General features: G+C 38.1%; 1 protein-coding gene across 2 annotated transcripts in view; it reads right to left on the reverse strand.

Annotated features, from left to right (window-relative positions):
- Positions 1 to 9,913, reverse strand: part of Rasgef1b (RasGEF domain family member 1B) — a 34,635-nt gene extending 24,722 nt beyond the window's left edge. Inside the window, exon 1 of one of the 2 annotated variants that reach the window (XM_076864181.2) lies at positions 9,777 to 9,913. The gene's annotated coding sequence lies outside the window, so the exon portion shown is untranslated. The remainder of the gene's footprint in view (positions 1 to 9,776) is intronic. The other variant, XM_076864183.2, reaches the window with a different exon arrangement.
- Positions 9,914 to 18,631: the final 8,718 nt, after the last annotated feature.

Genomic DNA, 18,631 nt, shown 5'->3' on the forward strand with positions numbered 1-18,631 from the left:
CAATGGATAGAGTACACTTGTTCCCTCTTTAAATTGCCAGTTTTCATGAGTACCATTCATGTGTAACATAAGCATTGCAAATGGGTCATCCTTGGCGGGAAGAAAAAAATCATTCCACCCTTGTCCTGAGAAACAGATAATGTCCTCAAACTGGGAGGCCTGAACCTGAGAAAAGAGCCATGCCTTAAAGTTACTTCTATGACCTTGAGGGAATCCTGTCTGGATTTGGTTGCCTATGGCTTAAAAAAAAAAAAAAAAAAAAAAAAAAGTTTTCCATGGTTATAACCACAGTGTTCTTCCTATACCGAATGAGAAGTAAATTCCCTTGAAGTTGGATTTTTTTTTTTTTTTTTTTCTGCCAGGAACCATGAATTTTCCCTGATAGCTTCCCTTAGTTGTTGTTGCAACCATTCTAATAAAGTGCTTTGGAGAGATGACTGCCAGGACTTGAGAACTCCAGAAAATCAGAAATTGATAAATTCAAAGAACATTCATAGAGGCCATAGAAGTCATCTGACCCAGGCTATAGAAAATAGATTTCATTTCACTTTCCAACTGCAATCAGTTACAAGTAGTTCCCTAGGGGGCCTGAGGATGAGCAAGATTTGGAGGCTATAACTCCACAGGGGAATGTGTGTCCTGTGATTGGCAATGACTGCTAAACTGTCATGGATGCAGCCAAAGCCAATGTGTCATCATCGTCAGGTCCAAGCTTTTTTCCTCTAAAAATGTGCAAACTGAGACCCAGGAAGGTGAACTGGAGTGACCAGGCTAACATGATGCAGCCACGTGGTCTAGCACAAAGTGAGCAGAGTGGAACTCTCTTGTCTTGCACCCCTGCTCTCTTGGGCTTTTCAGTAGTGAGCACAGACCCACAAGACAGCCACAGTTCACTCAGAGTTCCCTTTCAAAGAATCAGCACCAAAATCCACCAAGCATTTATACTTCTTAATTATTCATTCCTCTAGAGTGGATAAGGCCTCAGATCGGGACAGAATTCAGATTTAATAAAATCCTAACTTTGGCACTCAATAGCTGTAAAATCTTCAGAAAGTTATTTATGCCTGATCTCCAGGTATGTTTTCTATCAGATATTTTTCAGTTTTACTCACCCCTTCCAAAATGTAAATGATTAAAACACACACACACACACACACACACACACACACACAACTGCCTGTTTTCTTTATACCAAACTTCTTAGAACATTATTATTCGAGTTATGGCAAAAGACTTTTGTATTTATCTTTGGAAATGTATCTCTCACAGGATTTCCTTGAGGAGGGACAAAACATCATCACTTAAAAACTCCCTCCAATGAGGTACCAAAAGAAAACAGTGTAAATAGCAATGGGAGCCTAATCAAGGTAAAAAGTTTGTGGTCATCACTTATTACACTTACAAATCAATTGTGAGAAGAGAGTATGTCATAATATGTTTTCCAGTTTCGAATTAAGCTCAAAGATTATGTCGTGGCTAATCAACTGGCTTCTTTTCCCAGGTGCCACTAGGACTGTTGAAATTGCTCACAGCAACAATCACCAACTAAGATGAAAGTCACTCAGGAAAAGGTAGCCTCTTATTTACATACCATGGGCAATTTTATCTACCTTGCCATATATTCAAGACAGCATCTTTTCAATTCTTTGAGCTCTTCTTCCTTGGTTAGTTGGTCTCACATTCTTCTTAACTATGGAATCTCCTGTGTTTGGCAAAGGTCCCTACATTTCATAGGCCTTCATGTCTCTCAGTTCCCCTTAACAGGTTACTCTGGAGACCCACAGGGTAGTAGGCTCTGAGAATTTCATGACTCCTGTTTGTGTGTTTACTGCCTCCAAATGTCTTTCTGGATTCTGCAACCTCCTCATGTGGCACATTTCCTCATCCTTTCTTGGCTGCGTAAGAAGCTGAAACCCAGGAAAACTTGCTTGGGTTGCATATTAAGGCACAGAAAGGGCAGGGTTCCAAACCTGGATCTTCAGATTCCAGGTATAAAATTTATGACACGACTCGTGTTCTACTCTAAATAGTCTTCTTTGAACTTCTTAATGCTTAACCATAACATGAAAAGCCTGCTATTCTGTCTCAAATTGTAGGCTATTAGAATAATTTATGTTTTACATGTTCTACATAAACCCTTGTTCCAAAGACACATTAATACCATTAATTACTCTTATTAAAAAGTCACACTGTCAACAGCAGTACTGAAACTACTGACTTTGGCAATCAAAGCATAGTTCCATCTAGTAACAGCCTTCAGAGACTCTAACACGTACTTTAAAAGCCACTTTTGTTATCTTTAAAACTGGGATGCATATAAACAGTCAAATTATAAGAAAACATGTTTGACATTTTTTTTCAGCAATATATGAAATAACAGAGCATCTTACAACAAATAGCACCTTTGATCCAATGAAGTAAATAATATTTGCTTGTATTTACTTTATATATCTCCAGCAACAAAAATTTAATGAGACAAATGACCATGAGAAATATCATGGGTCACTGTATGCATCACTCATTCCTGGATAATCTCAAACAAGTGGCCAGTCTGTTTTATGAAGGATTAACTGCCTGTGTAATGGATAAAGTCAGCAGAATGGTACAGAAAGTGCTGTTTGTGAAACTTAATTTTAACCTGTTAAGATAAACATAGTAGTGTGTTTTCTCTTCTGATTACCCACACCAGGAGCTATTGTTTGTCAGTATTACTTAGATTTGATGGACAGGCCTTTAGTTTTACCTGCTTTAAGTTTTAGAATTGAAAAGTGAGAGCCAACTAAATACTGGCTTAGTTCTTGTTAAGAAAATGAATCTCATCTCCAAAGTACTAGATATGAGAACCCAGAAAGGTATTTATCCCTGGGCTCTATTAATTCCAGAAATCACTTGCTAATGATCTCTTTAGGGGAAGAAGGGATAGTGCGAGGTTTAGCTTCCATTCATTTCTTTTTTTTTTTTTTTAAATCTCAGTATAGTTCTGCTGCCTTCTTTATCTGCAGCAATGTACTACTTTCAACTCTCACAACTAATATTTTCTGTCTCTCAATTTACTTCTCTCTATACTTTCCAACATAATGTCAAAACCAGCCTCTCCACTATTCATCAGTCTTCTTTAGCACAAAGTTTGCCCAGCTCAAAGTACCTCTCAATAGGGACCTGCTAATCAAAAACTTTGTTTAGGAAACACTATTTTCCAAAATTAGAATGTGACAAAGCAGCAAGAACACTAGCTTAATTTACTGTTAAATCAAACTTCAAAGGAGTAAATTCCCTTGGAAAAAGAGATTTGCATGAGGCACATGAAAAACCTACTGACTATTCAAATCCCCATCATTAACACAGAATGGAGACTGAGAGCCAGGCTCACAAAGTTTCATTTGTAAGCCATTCCCCACCCTTCATAATATATTCTATACAGCCAGTGGTTCTTAACTTTTTAAGGAAATCACAAACTGCTTCCCTACTATCCCAGCAGAAATATACCAATAATATACTTTAAGGGAGTTCTCTGATCCCAGATTAAGAGGCCTATGTGCTAATTTGGACAGAACCTGGATATCATTTCTCTACCTCAAAGCAGGAGAACATGGTGAATCTGAAAGTTACCTTGCCCAGTACATTCAAGATCAGCTCCTTAGAAATCATGAAATACTTTTTTTTCCCAGGTTATATCAAACAAATGGAGTTAAAAGAATAAAAGAATGATAAGAAATAAGCTTTCTTTTCTCCCCTAAATTCAGGCAGCATTTTGAGGTAGGAGATACAGCTAGACAGTAGGAAGCAAATTTTGGATTTTAAAACAATAAACTGAGCTCAAAGAAAGCTCAGAGACACAAAAATTAGTGTGCATATTATAGGTTATGCTGGAAAACTTTCCATGAGGCAAGTTCCAATAGGAAAGTTATACCTGACCTAGGTAGAGAAGATGAATATTCTCTCTTAGAATTAATATGGTAAGCTGAAAAGTTGATTGACAGACAAGACATCTTACAGGGGCTGCTAATTTGGCCACAAAGATAGATCATGTTCTTCTAAGGACCCTGAAAAAGTTCAGCCCGACATTGATCCAGCAGTAAGGAAGCAAGCTCTGGGTGATTTACGGGATGAATGGATTTGAAAGGCATGCCTAATGGTTTCAAACCAACTAAAGCACCAGATGAAAAGCTGCCTTTTTCTGAACAGCAGACTGTGTTTGAATTAGCGGCTGCTTTTGCACAATGTAATTTATGATGAAGCAGGTGCATGAGGATAAGGTGGTTTCAGGTGACGACTCAAATTGGAAAAGAGGTCAAGGAAAATATGGGTGTGGGAACTAAATCAAAAGCTATCCTTCAACATCTTATAGGTGCTTTGTAAATCTCTACCAGAATGTCATGTCAGCATTTCCTTGCACTCAATGACATAAAAAAATTAAGGAGTCCAAGAAACAAAAGGTTTTCTTTTCCTTTTCAATACACAGAGTGCAATATTTAATGAATGCAAGGCCTTTATGTTGACTATGGTATTTTAGCATCTGTTCAAATGCTGGACATGTGTCCCAATCCATAAAAAAAAGGAAAAAATTACTTTGGACAAAGCCCTCCTAATCACAACTGAACTTTGAAAGCATATTTGTTTAATGAGGAGAGGTTTAAAATCCTGGAATTACAGGTTCCCCAATTCCAATCCAGATTCCAAAGGAACTTTGCTCTTCGATGAGATGCACCTTCAATAATCCATTTCTTTCTTTTTTTCATTTGAACTTGTAGAGCCCTGAATTAGGAAGACTTCATACATTTCTCCAGCTGGTACTTTTAGGTACTTTCAGGCTCCTTTTGGCAATGTGAGAATTTAGCATACAAAGACTAACCGCACACTCCCAGGGTGTATGCACCTGATTGTAGATTTGAGTCAAGGTGAAAGGTAGAAGTCCAACTCTGACACTATCTAAAACATAGCTTATTTTGATCTTGAAAATTTATAGAAGATTATTCTCTCATTTCTTTCAATAGGGGAAGTCACAAAGGCAGAGATTTTCAAGAGCATCTGTGGAAACTATAGAAAAGCTCCACCTCTGGCTAACCTCCTTGAGAAAAAGAGGTATTGTGTGGACAAGGCGACCCAGAGTAGACAACACACAATCACCTCACTTCTTTGGCATGTGAACAGAAAGTAACTAACTCCAAGATAAGTACATTCTTTGGAGCTGAGTTCCAAATACTTCGTAGATTTCCCAGTTAAGAAAGGACAAAAGTCCATGTTTTTGAGAAAGGAAGATCCCATTTCTCGCCACAATGAAAGGCTATGTTAATTCCTGATCTAAGTTATAGGTGTTCATACAAAAAGTAAATCTACATTTTGCTTGATCTTTCCTGGATGCTACTTTAAAAAAAAGAAAAAATTCTTCACTAATTCCTAATTGATGAAGGAAGGACTTGTGACTCAAATATTTACAATCTTTGGTTTCCTTCAAAGAAAAACAAAGCTAAGATTTGTTATCTTTTGTTTGGGGGAATGCTGTTAGCAGTTTATTAACATACAAAATGATATTTCATGGCATATCTGAATAGATCTGGAAAGTCATTTAAAACTTTCCCATGAAATGAAGCTTTCCTGTGTGGGAAGTGAATCTAAACAGGCTGCCATTCCTGTGTATTAACTGCCTTTATGTCCACAACTCCATGCAGTTCTTGAGTTTAACAGTAGATGGCTCCTCATGCCCTGCCTTTCAAATGGTTGGTGCTTTTTCAGCAATAACAGTTGGCGATGATTTAGAAAAGCAAAAGAAAGGCAACTAGAGTTCTGGGGAAAAAATATTGAGAAATTGGTGCCTATGATCATAGCATGAGCATTGCTCATGCTGTACAAATGAAGACATACTGGCTAACAAAGCCAGTCAGTTATATTTCCAGATATCTTAGATGCCCATCTATGATGAGAATTAATCATTTCATTTTCCTAGAAGAACAAAAGTGATCTTCTGGAAAATCAAAAGCATCATTGTCTAATCAAACACTGTCAAAAGGGTTGGGGATCCTGGAAATGTCCCTCTTCTGCACTGTCCAATATAGTTGAAACTGACCACAGTGATTACTGAGTACTTAACATGTGACTTACGCAACTGAGAAACAAAATTTTTAATTTCGTTCAATTTAAATAAACTTAAGTGTAAATATCCCCATGTGGCTAGAGGCTACCTCACTGAACTGTATGGATGTATGTAGATGAGTTGTCATTTACACATGACAGATCTCAAGCTAAACCATAGAATATCATGTGGGGAACACTTCAATTAAAATATTTAATTTTCTAACCCAGTTCATGGAGCATGAAAAGGATCTGACACTTAGTGAGCATTTTAAAAGTAAGATTTTCTCTATATTTTATTATGTAACACGGTTACTTGGATAATTTTATTTTCTGGATGCAAGTTCTTAAAAAACTGCTTATCCCTCCCCTTCCATTCTTCTCGTTTAGCTAAAAAGAAAGGTATTGTTGGTCTATAAGCGGTTTCCCTTTCTTAAAAGACTAATTTTTACTTTCTCTGTGTTAAATTGATTTTCATATCAGGGTTTCCTAATAAAATTTGAATAAACTGAATGACTTCCAAGTATATACATACTTTGAGAGAAAATAATAAATATATAAACTGATGAAAAAATGACTGATCAAAATAAAAATTAAAAATGTAGTGGATTATAATACTGACTTAACAGGCCAAGAAACATTTATTGGTAATTTGTAATTTCAAATGTTCATACTTATAGGAGAAAAACAAAGAGAAATTCAAGAAAATATAGGATTTCTATATGAATTTATCAATAAAAAGAATTTCACTCTTCTCTCTTCATGTCCATGTACCCAGAAAGTAACTGAATATCAATGACACATCACTTCATCCTTCACTGTCCACCCTAACAGTGCAAAAGTGTGGAGAGAGCACAAAATAAAGCAGTTAAGACAGAGAGAAAAGGCATCCAGAAACCATGTAGCTCAACTCCCCATGTCAATTTTACAGATGCTGCAGGTACAGGGAGAAGACATGTGACCTGTTAATGCTCTAGCTCTACCAGAACCCAAGTCTCCTCATTCCCAGGATGGAAATATTCCCATAGAACTAGGCTACAACTGTCATTTTAAATAATCAAGGCTTGTACAGATCTAATTTTTGTAGATTTAACTGGAGAACCAAAAATAAAAAAGAAAAAAAAAAAAAAAAACAAAGACTACAATAGTTCTGAAAAAAAGAAAGGTATAAAGAGGAAATACCTGATCTCAACCACCACCAACACCACCAAGAATCCCCATAAATCTTTCACAGTAGGTTCAGCAGTACAATTTGCCTCTTTCAGATGTCCCAAAATGTCATAAAAACTTTTCCATTTATTATTTGTGGCATCAGAATTAAGAGTCTCAGTCCTTGCACAGGGAGTCCTGATTCTTCTCCCAAGCAAGGCAGAGTACCCTCTTTTCCCCATCTCCTTTCCAGGGCAGTGCTCCTTTGGGATTACCCAAATGTTCTTCTCAAGTTCAATTCTCCAACCTTTGGAGACTGAGAAAGCTGAGCCCATGAATTCCTGTGCCACACTGGGAATCTCACCTAGCATGCATGGGGACACACTCCCAGATTCCTCCCTCAATTTTCTTACCATTTTTTTCTTTCCCCTAGATGGGTAGTATTCAATTGGCTTTATATAATCTATTGTACTCTATTTGCCAGTAGTAGATTTCATATTATAAGAATGAAACATTAATAACAGCACAAAACTATGTATTATTATGATAAATACTGAATGCATACTTAAGGCTATATTAGATTAGACAGATTCCTACCTGGGGAGGAGGAGGGAAGATAAAGGCAAATAATTTTGTGGTTATTCTCTTTTCCAAAAGACAGTATGATCCCCAGATATCAGGTATGGTAGGTATCAGATAAAATGTCTGGTGGAGCACATAAGATGGAGCAAACTGAAAATGTACTATAGGAGAAATAAGTTTTAAGAATTGAAACCTCCATTAAACAACTGGAAAGTAGAAGGCCAATGCTTAGGAGCCAGAAATGTTGCCACCTCTAGGAAAACAAAGGAGACTGACATGCAGGGAAAAAATACCCACAAGAAACTTGCTAGTCAGTGGCTGATGTTCTCATTCTTAAGAAAATCTGCTTCAAAGGAATAATCCAGCACTGCTTGTGAACCATGACTTCTGTCAAAAGTGCCCTGGGTTCTCATAACCGGCCCCCACCCCCAAATAAAACTGTCATTAATGTTAGGGTTTAGCAGCTGCCATTCTTTTTTTCTGCTGTGAAAAATCTCAACGACCAAACATTTTTATTCCTTTTTTTGAAAAAATCAATTCTACATTTGCTCTAATCCTCATTTGACCTGTTATTTCCTCCCAAATCTCCATTCTGCTTAATTTTAAACCTCCTTGTTTCTTAGTATAGACTGACCACCATAGTCCCAACTATGTTTAAATTAAGGCACAGTCATCACATGGCAAGCTCCAGCTACTGTTCTCTGGGGAAAAGAATAATTATTCATCCCATCTGAGTCTGACTGTGCCAGACATCATTCAAGAGTGCTGATCCCTGGACTCTTCCCCTTTATGCACCCAGTTCAGAGACCCTCCCAGGCCATGAGAGATCACCAGGGCTAAATATAGATCTACGCACACCAGCAGTTCCTGACCATTGTCACATGGTGGTGCTGACGAAGGACTCCTTGGAGACGCGTTCACCCAAACATACATACACAAATATGTGTACATATACAGCTGGATAACCCATACCCACCGAATTCATCTGTGAAAACGATACATCTATATTCAAAGTAGACGCAGTCAGAGGACTTAGCAACGTTGTTTGCTTAAACTGCGCCAATTTGCTTGAGGTAAAGTGGGAAGCAAGAGTCAAACCGTTTTGTTTTGGGTTTTTTTTTTTTTTTGCACACACATAAACCCCAGCTCCCTGTTTTGCCCTTTCCTCTCAAACAACACTGAAACTGTCCCCAAGGATCTCCTTTAAAAAGGAGCTTCTCTCACGCTCTCTGTCCATGAGGCGTCCACGTACCCCCAGCTCATGTTAGTATCGCTGGAAAGGTGTCCCAAGGTAATTCACCTGAGCTCAGACAAAAAGCAAGGCAGCTCCGTGGTTCCCGGGAGAACTTACCTGAACCGAGGAATTAAAGACACCGAGGGATGAGAGTCATGACTCTTGTTTCCCGATCCCTACCTAAATCAGACCTTAGATTATACGGAACCGGTAACAAAAATAAACACCCCATACACATACAAACACACGAGAAAACTGGCCAGGTAGAAGGAAACAACCTAGGAATGCACAGAAAGAAAAGAGATTGGAAAAGGATGAAGGTGACTAGCCTCAGACAAACCCTCAAACACTCAGGAGATCCTCGAGATCTCAAGAGAGAAAGCCAGGCTGTAGGTCTGGGGAGAAAGAAGCAAGGCACAACCCAGCGAATCCCTGCCCAGGTCCCAGCGGCTCAGCCTAGCACCTGTTGGGACCCGGTCAGTCCCAGGAGCTGGCGGGGGCCGGGCATGGGACTCCCCCAGCCCCGGCTTTTCGGGGCTCTTAGGGTCAGCGCTCGCTCGCACGCCTCAAGATCTCCCTCCGTCTCCGAGCTCAGCCGGCAGCCAGGGCGCAATCTGAGAGCTCCCCTTAGTCCCAGTGCAGCTCTCGGGTCTCCAAAGAGAGCGCAGCGCGCAGCCCAGTCCCGCGCTCACGCCGCCGAGCCCCGGTCCCGGGAAAACAGCCCAGCCAGGGAACAACCTACCCGCAGATGGACTCCGGGTCCTCAGCCTCCTGGCTGTTTGTCGCGCGCCTACAAATACGACCAAAGGACCGGGAAGGAAAGCGCGCGGGAAGAAGGGAAGAAAATCCGCCTAACCAGTCGGGTTCCTTGTTTATACTGAAACTACGGCACCAGCAGCCGCGCACACCCCCTTCTAGCTGAGCGACCGCCTCCCGCTCCCGCCGCCAGCCCCGCCCCACCCGCGGGCGCGGACCAATCACAGCGCAGCTCACCGCCCACGCCGCCGCCGCCTCCACCGCCCCGGGACTTGCCAACGGGGCCCGCAGGCCCGGGGACTCCCGCAGCGCTGTCGCCCGGGTGCCCTCCCACGCTGCGGAGACTGCCAGGGCCAGCGCGGCGGTGTTGGGACTCTCTACAGCGTTCGCTTCCTGCCGAGTGCACCTGCCCGGGGCTGTTTGTGCAGTCGTGTGTACGCATGTGTGTATTCATTTACCCGCGTATTACCTGTAAATACCGGCCCGACTCGTTATACAGTATCTATTAACATAATTATGAGCTGAAGGTTACTGTCCATGTAACTTTCAGAGAAGAGCTGAGAGAAACCACAGAACATTTGCTCAGCAAGTATTTACGGAGAGCCTGAGTGCTAGTATTGTGCAAAACGCTGGGGGCACACTGGTGCAAAAGCAGGCTGGTCCGGGCCATTATGAAGCTGACCCGGTAGACGACGAACGTTAAGCAAATAATCACCCAAACACGGTGTGAAATTACAACTGTTGAAGTTCCACAAAGGAAAGGAACACACTCTGTGACATATGATTCTGGAAGCAAGGTGGGGAGGCTAGTGAAGGCGATGTTGTCATGGTAACCACAAACTTAAAGCTACCATTGGCTACTTGATAACTATTTTAGTAAAAAGGTAAAAACCCCCAATACTTCCCTGATACACATGAAAGAAGATTGAGGGGGAAATGATGGCAACAAAGAAAGAGACCCATAGAGAAAATCTACATAGGAGACTTTTGGCAGCCCTGTGAGCTTAAGTAGTTCTTCTGCGCCTAAGTTTATCCACAAAATAACACTATTCATTGCTATCCCATAGGGCTGAAATTGGGATTATTGAGATGAAGAAAACATTTTTGAACGTGGTGCACGTTCTCTGTCTCTCTGCTTCTTCCTGGGATGGAAAGAGCCACCTTGAATCTCACATTGCCTCTTCGCGGATTCTTCCCCTTTAATTCCTTCATTTGCGCATCCTCTTGCTTCTCTTTCTATTATACTCCCTCTCTCCTTCTGGGTCTACCTTGACTCACTAATTCACTCTGACCGACCTGAGCCTTGGAGTTAACCTGTCTTCTCTGCACTTTAAACAGGACACCGCACAGCCAAGGGAACTTGGCAGGGCAGCCCCACTGTGTGGTTGTGCGGGCTGGTTATTTTTTCAAGCTCAGTTTTCTGTCCTGGGTCTGTAACAAACAAGCCATGTGATGTTGGGCAAGTCACTAACTCTCTTGGGGTTCACAGTCCTGTAGTAAGAAATTAAAAGGGCTAGATTAATTCAGGATTTCATAATGACCTTTGTAACCTCTGTGTACACACAGTAGCCCAGAAGACTCTGCCAAATTTTATTGACATTGTTTTTTCCCAAGCAAAAGATGTTTATTTTGGATTCTCAAAATGTAAAATGGGTACTGTGATAATATTGAGTCAGTATTTTTTCAAACCACATTCCTGCTCCCCCTTTCTGGCAGATCCCTCAGCATCCCTTCTAGTTCCCTATAAGAGAAGTATTACATTAGGAGACAGCTTGGACCCAGGCATTTTGAACCTTGACCTTGTCTCTCATCATAAGCACCTATAATATCTTAGAAAAGGAGCTGAAGGACTCAGGAATCCAATTTACTCATCTGGAAAGCAGCACAATGATAATCATGGTGCCTATGTTGAGAGACTTAAAAGAGACAATACATGAAATGGTTGAAATAATAATGTCTCTCAGAGAAGCCTTCCCTGCCCTCCCCACTTAAAACTGTAATCATTCCCACCTTGTTTATCCCTTCTTTGTTGTTCCTTCCATAGGATACATCACCATTTAACATATTGTATATTTTACTTATTAATGCTTCTCTCCCCTCTATGAATAGAAACCCCATAAGAGCAGGGTTTGTCAAGCAGGGTGTGGTGGCACACACCTGCAATCCCAGCTACTTGGGAGTCTGAGGCAGGATGATTCTAAGTTTAAGGCCAGTCTGGACAATTTAGGGAGATCCTGTCTCAAAATAAAAAATAAAAAAGGACTGGGGACGTAGCTCAGTGGTAGAGCACTGCTGTATTCAATCCTCAGTACTAAAGAAAAAAAAGATCAGGGCTTGTTATTTACCTGCTGTATTTCCAGTGTTTAGAACAGTAACCCACAGACAGGTATTCAAAAAATTACACATTGGTTGGATAAAAAATGAATAATAAGTGAATGAATGTTAAACACTCAATAATCGATGTTACTACTACATCTTAATTATTCTCTATCATGAAAAAAGATTCTTTCCATTCTCTACTTCTTCTCATTTCTTTCTGGTCTTTTGGCTTCACTAGTTCAACTCCTATTACTATAAATAAAGATAAGTTCAATAGCGGTCACGCTGATGCGAATAAAGCCCTGATGAGTAGTACTTCATTCTAGTATTTAAAAATAGCCACCTGTTCTGAGTTTCTACTATATCTGAGACTCTGTGCTAAGGATTATTTTTCTTTCCCAATTCTCTCATACTTCAGGTGCACAAAATCGGGGCAAGTATCATGACTGATCCAAGTCCAACTTTCTTTTATTTGAATCTCTTTCATTTCCCATCTAAAATCTCAGTTTCACCACACTGTATTTAGTGTGTTTTTCAAACCATCTTTTATGAACAATGATGGTATTGTTTTATGTGAATACCATGAGTGTATTTACCTAAATGTTATTGTGCAATTCCTCTCCTACTGTTTCTCATTGTTTTCCACCCAACTTACTTTTTGATCAACTATCCCTGTTGACAAATGTTCGTTCGTATCATTCACTCCTTTTACCCACTTTAAATGTTACACCATATCTGTGTTACATTTTTTCCTTCCTTTCATTACCCTTAGTCCTCACCAAAACCCTGAGACATAGGTTCTATTATTTGCATTTGTGAGAAAAAAGGAATGAAGCTCAGGAAGGTAAATAACTTGCCAAGACCAGTTAGCTGGAGAAACTGATTGAATCATGCATCTCTGACCAATGCTCCTATCTTCTGATTTCATAAAATTGTGTTAATTAGTTACTGTAAGATTTATGAAAGGTAATGTTTAAAACTAGAAGATATGTGTTAACTAAACTAGAAAGCAGTTGTTTTCTTGCAAAGTTTATTATTTGTTCCACACGTTTTTTTCATAGATACAAATTTACCATTATTCATGATTTATGATTTCCTTAAGATACTTGAATTTTAAATAAAAACATCATAAAACATAACTATCTTCAAATATTTAAAACTCTTCATGTTAAATGAGGCACCAGAACACCAGACAGGACTAAAGAGGAAAAGGTATGTAAGAAAAACATTCAAGATGTCCCAAGCAGTCCTTTTCAGCATTGAACTCTCTTTCTTTCTCTGGATCTTAATGTACCTTATGAAATGGACAAGTAGCTTCCCAAAATATTCTCTTTTCTCACATTCATTTTCTCATTTTCACTCTGAAACATGAATATAAACAATTCAAGGTTATGAAACCCTAGCCCCAGTTTGTAAGTGGAAAAACAACAACAACAAAAAGCATTGGCCATATTTACCTATCAACAATCAATCTGGAACATTGTCTGGGCCTTTTTTCTTTCAAAGCCAAGGAAGGCAAACCCACTTTAGATAAGTATAATATACCCTGCCTCTCTGGTATGTTGACAAAACCAAGTATGAGTATTTCAGAAAGCAAAAATATGAAGAATGATCAGATGCAATTTTGAGAAAACCATTTAATAGTTCCTAAGCATACTATGTTAATATGACTTTAATTTGTTAACTTGTCTTATAGTATCTTCAAAAATAGCCACAGCTTCTCTGGAACCCTATAATTTTTAATAGGTAAGAAAATTTAAGAGAAAAAACTTTGATACCTGGAGTACTGATCATAACAAACTATTTTAGGTTAAAGAAAAATAATTGCTATTTCACAGAAAACAGATTTAAAGAAAGAAGAAGAAAATCTAACTATCCCACTTCAGAATAGGAAAAATCGCAGTGGTATGGCTAAGCCAAGACAGAGATGTTGAGTAGCCACAGTACTCATTTCTTGGGATCCTCTTTCTTTGGACTCTCTCCCTGTGGCTACAATGAAAAGATGAGTTATCATGCTAAAGTCTTTAACAGGGCAGTTAGACCAGCTCACCTTCAGACCTTAGAGAAAAAATCCCTTATTTTCCCCTTGCTATTTAGTATGCTTCTCCGTGACTTCCCTTTCCTCATCATCTGAAGGCCTAGAGCAAAATAAGGGAAGGAGGCTGCTATGCCATGCTTTGGTTTCTTGACCACTTCCTGCTTCTGGCCTAGGTAAAAAGAAGTCTGTCTGTGGGCCAACCTAGCTTACAAGGACACCATGTTGGACAGGGACAGTAAGACAGTATATATATGTTTGTCATTGACCTTCGTACATCCTGGAACATGATGAGAAGGTTGACCAAAGCAGGACCTGAAGATTTAGATATTTAAGATTCCAAGTCCCTTCCCAGTGCCATCAGTCCTTTGATAGCTATTAAAGGAACCCTGCTACTCAGAAGGGATTTTTGTGTTGAGATAAGAGATTGTGGTCAGCCTGGGACTGGTAATCTTAATAATAATTCCCAACATTTATTAGTTTACAATGTTCTTTCACATCCATTAACTCACTTGGAAATAACATTAGGTATGTGAGGATCATTTAGTTCTTACATTCATCATTATAGAAGGAATGTATTTTCCTTTACTGGAATCACTAAAAATATTACAGATAGTCATCCATTTAAAATTGCTAAGAAGATAGTCCAAAATGGAAGGGAATTGAGTAGAAAAGATAACTTTAGGAAGTTTCTCCCACATGTTTATGTTGATACTTTATCATTTTTTTTTTTTTATCTCTGAGACATTAAAGTTGCACAAAAGAATCTAACAACTGCATGGAAAATTCCACCACAGATAGAGTAGATTTTCAAGTTCCCTAAAAAGATTTTTAAAAGTTACTATCCCTTTCATTTATAGATGAGAAATGTTGAAATGCAATTTTACTATTTTTCTTTAATAAGCACTATTATTTCATTCATTTGCCCATTCATATCTATTCTTACAAAGTAATTATTTGCAATGTGCCCATGAGATATATTGATAATTGAGAACTAATATAACTTGGCTGTATCATTAGGTCATTGAACAGTCATCCTCTTCAGTGATTGCATAATGCACAATAACTTTTCTTTTCTGAATTGACAAAGAAACATTCAATAATCTTAAACATGCATCATTTTGATTAGATGTTTCACTGTTTTGTGTAGAAATTCAACTACGTTTAACATGAGCTTATTTAGATATATTTAAGTAAGCATTCTTCATCCTATAAAATTTTTATAGTAAATAGTAAATATAAATATATTTCTCTACTTGTAACTTCTCTCTCTAAGCAGTTTTTTTTTCTTGTTTTCTTCTGGATGAGTTGATCTTATAATGAATTAAGAAAAAGATTTATATCTCATAATCTTAGAGCCTTTCATTTGTTAAATCTGATTATTTTTCTAGTAGATTCCCTCAGTTTTAACTAATTATCTATCAATCCATATCTCAAAATATTGAGTGAAAAAGAAGGAAGAAAATTAATCATATATAATAATAGAATTTTGGAACTGGGAGAAATATTAATAATTATTTTGTAAAATCTTTCCCCATCCTGTTCCACCAACACATTGAGATGAAGAAATTGAGAAAGTGGATGATCTACCAAAGCTAACAATAATAGTGAAGTTAACACCAGTTAAAGAGTTCAGAAATAATTCAGGAATTGTAGTAAAGCACTTGCCCAGCATGTATGAGGCACTGGGTTTGATCCTCAGCACCACATAAAAATAAATAAATAAAATAAGGTATTGTGTACATCTACAACTAAAAATTAAAAAAAATAAATAAAACAAAAAAAAGAAAGAAAGAAGCCCAGGACTCCAAACACTGCATATGATTTTACTTTCTAAGTATTCCTACAGGGGTTATTCTATGGAGCTACTTTGACATTACAGAAGCACAATTTGTTTTCAAAAAGTGATGACAAACGTTCTCAAATGTCATGTCTCTTGATAAAACTGAGAAAGGAGAATTCTCTACATATTGCTAGTACCTTTTATTGAAATTCTCTAAATGTTGCTAATACTATTTCTTATATTATTTGCTATTCAAGACAGTACAATAGTAAATTCTGGTGGCTTTATCACTGAAGGAATTACAGTCTGGACTACTAATTAGTCTTCATAAAGTTATATTCAAAAGTCATGTCAGTCAAAAGAGCTTCTTTAAGCTGGGAGTGGTGATGCTTGCCTGAAATCCCAGAAAGAAGATCATGAGTTGAGGCCTGAGGAAGTGGTGAGACCTTGTCTCACACATATACACAAAAAGCTTTTTTAATTATCACTTATTGTTGTTATCATAAAAGCACATTCCTGAGGTATTTTCTCTTTCATATAAAAAGTAACTAATTTTCATATGACTATGTCATCTTTTTAAAATATTAGACAATTTCACTAAAATATTGCTGTGATTTCTGGATGATTCTGTGAAGTTTTAACTTGTAAAATGTCCAAACATTTATTCTGACACATGGATAATCATTATTTCAGTAGAAAACTCAGCATTCCCGTAAGATATGTTTCAATATTGTTATGGAAAAGCACAATTATTAAAAATATTTTCTGCACCCAAAATGGAACTGTATGTCACTAGAGATTTGGAGGGATTCTCTGCTGTCTCTGGTAAGGGGCAGAGGTGGAACTGGGAACAAGAGTCAAAGGTGACTTGAACTTTATCTATAGAATTTCATTTCATTTTATTTTAGGTAAATATTTCTTTGTTATCATTTTGTGTGTTGTGGGTACACAGGAGCTTATACTTTTAAAATTTTGTAAAGGTCTCAGAGAAAGAATTTTGTAATCAAGACAAGGCTATTTTTCATACAGCTGTACTATCTCATCTTAAACTTCCATATTTAAAACTTATGTTTTCAGGCAAAAATACAGTTATTGTTTCATGTTTTCCTGTTGACTGATTAGTCACATTTATGAAGTGTAACTATTCATCAGAGTTTCAGATAATTTTATTGGTCCCACTGTGCAAAACTATAATATGTGATATAAATGTACTGAGGAATGTTACACCTCTCACATAGTGTGTCAAATCAGCCCTCTCTTGCTTTTTGAGGTGATTGTGTGTGTCTGCTCTCAGACAGTGATGTGCATTGTGACTCACAGTTAACACATAAATGAGCTTTGATTCTTGACTAAAACCTACTTTAAAGTCAAATCCCTCACACTAACACCATTAGCATATGATTAACGTTTCCAGGGCCTAGAATTAACCAGTGATAATTTTAGAATCTACAATTATCCACATAATTGTCTCCAATTAGCTGTCTCTGAAGAGTGGTCAAGAACTGGAAGAAAATCAAGGTTGAATCTGGATGTGTCTCTCTGTTAGTGGACTGGCCCGTTTACCTCAGCTCTGTTTGTGAGATTGAAGGAATGGATCTGAGACGAGGAGCTGGACTGGAAGGACACAGCTCTTGCTTAGAAAGGTAGAGTTTGGAAAATGTTATAAGAAAAGAAAACAAAATTTTCTGACCTAGATCTTGCTCAGTCATTTAAGAGGTTATCTCTTAAGTGCATACAGAGATAAATCTGAGACAGACCAAGGCCTTTTCTACAGAGGTCAGAATTTAACACCTCTCACAAAAGAAAATTCATAGCTAAGGACAAAAGAAAATGTCTCACTATGGACAAAGTTCCATAGATGAATAAAACATTTGTCTTAAGTTCTGTTGATTGTGTTATTTTAAATTTTTGTTTCTTTTAGAGTACTAAAGATTGAATCCGTGGGTGCTCTAACACTGAGCTACAACCCTAGCCCTTTTTAATTTTCATTTTGAGACAGAATTTCTCTAAGTTGCTCAGGCTGGCCTGGAACCTCCTCCTGCCTCAGCCTCCTGAGCATCAGGAATTTCAGTTGTGTGCCATTCTTTTTTTTTTTTTTTTTTTTTTTTTAAGAACACACAACAGATTCTTTTTTAAATACCCTGTTTTCAAACACCAGCTGTTATGAGAGACAGTCACAAGCCCAAATTTTCTAACTTCCAAAATACGAATAAGCTGTATTTTTCCTCAAAATAGTTGACCCAGGACTTACTATTTTGAAAACATCTCTGAATAGATGCAGTTTTGACAGGTCTGGTCCCTCCTCTTGCATCAAAGCTAATGGCAGACACATTGATGCCTTTTGATTCAGAAAACACAGCAAAATGAACATGAACCTGAGTTTTGTTCTGTCTTCCCATTGGTGAGACAAAAACATATATGCTGTCAAAGCAAACCCTTTAATGCTTATCACAGTGACAGAAAATTGAGGAACAGCTTACCCAACAATCAAGGTGATTGGTCTATAAAATTTTTACAGGAATTTTTTAGTTTCTTTCCTCCCTCCCTTTTTCTCCTGCCCTCCATTTCTTTCTTTTCTTTCTTCTTTTTTTCAAATCTGCAAACCACATTTCACTCCAAATCTGGGAATAATCAACTCATACCTCAAGGAAGAGGAAATGTTTGAAACTTTTAAACAGGAATTCTTTTAGGAAGAATCAACCAG

Source organism: Callospermophilus lateralis, chromosome 8 (assembly GCF_048772815.1).
Source record: "Callospermophilus lateralis isolate mCalLat2 chromosome 8, mCalLat2.hap1, whole genome shotgun sequence".
NCBI classification, from domain to species: Eukaryota; Metazoa; Chordata; class Mammalia; order Rodentia; family Sciuridae; genus Callospermophilus; species Callospermophilus lateralis.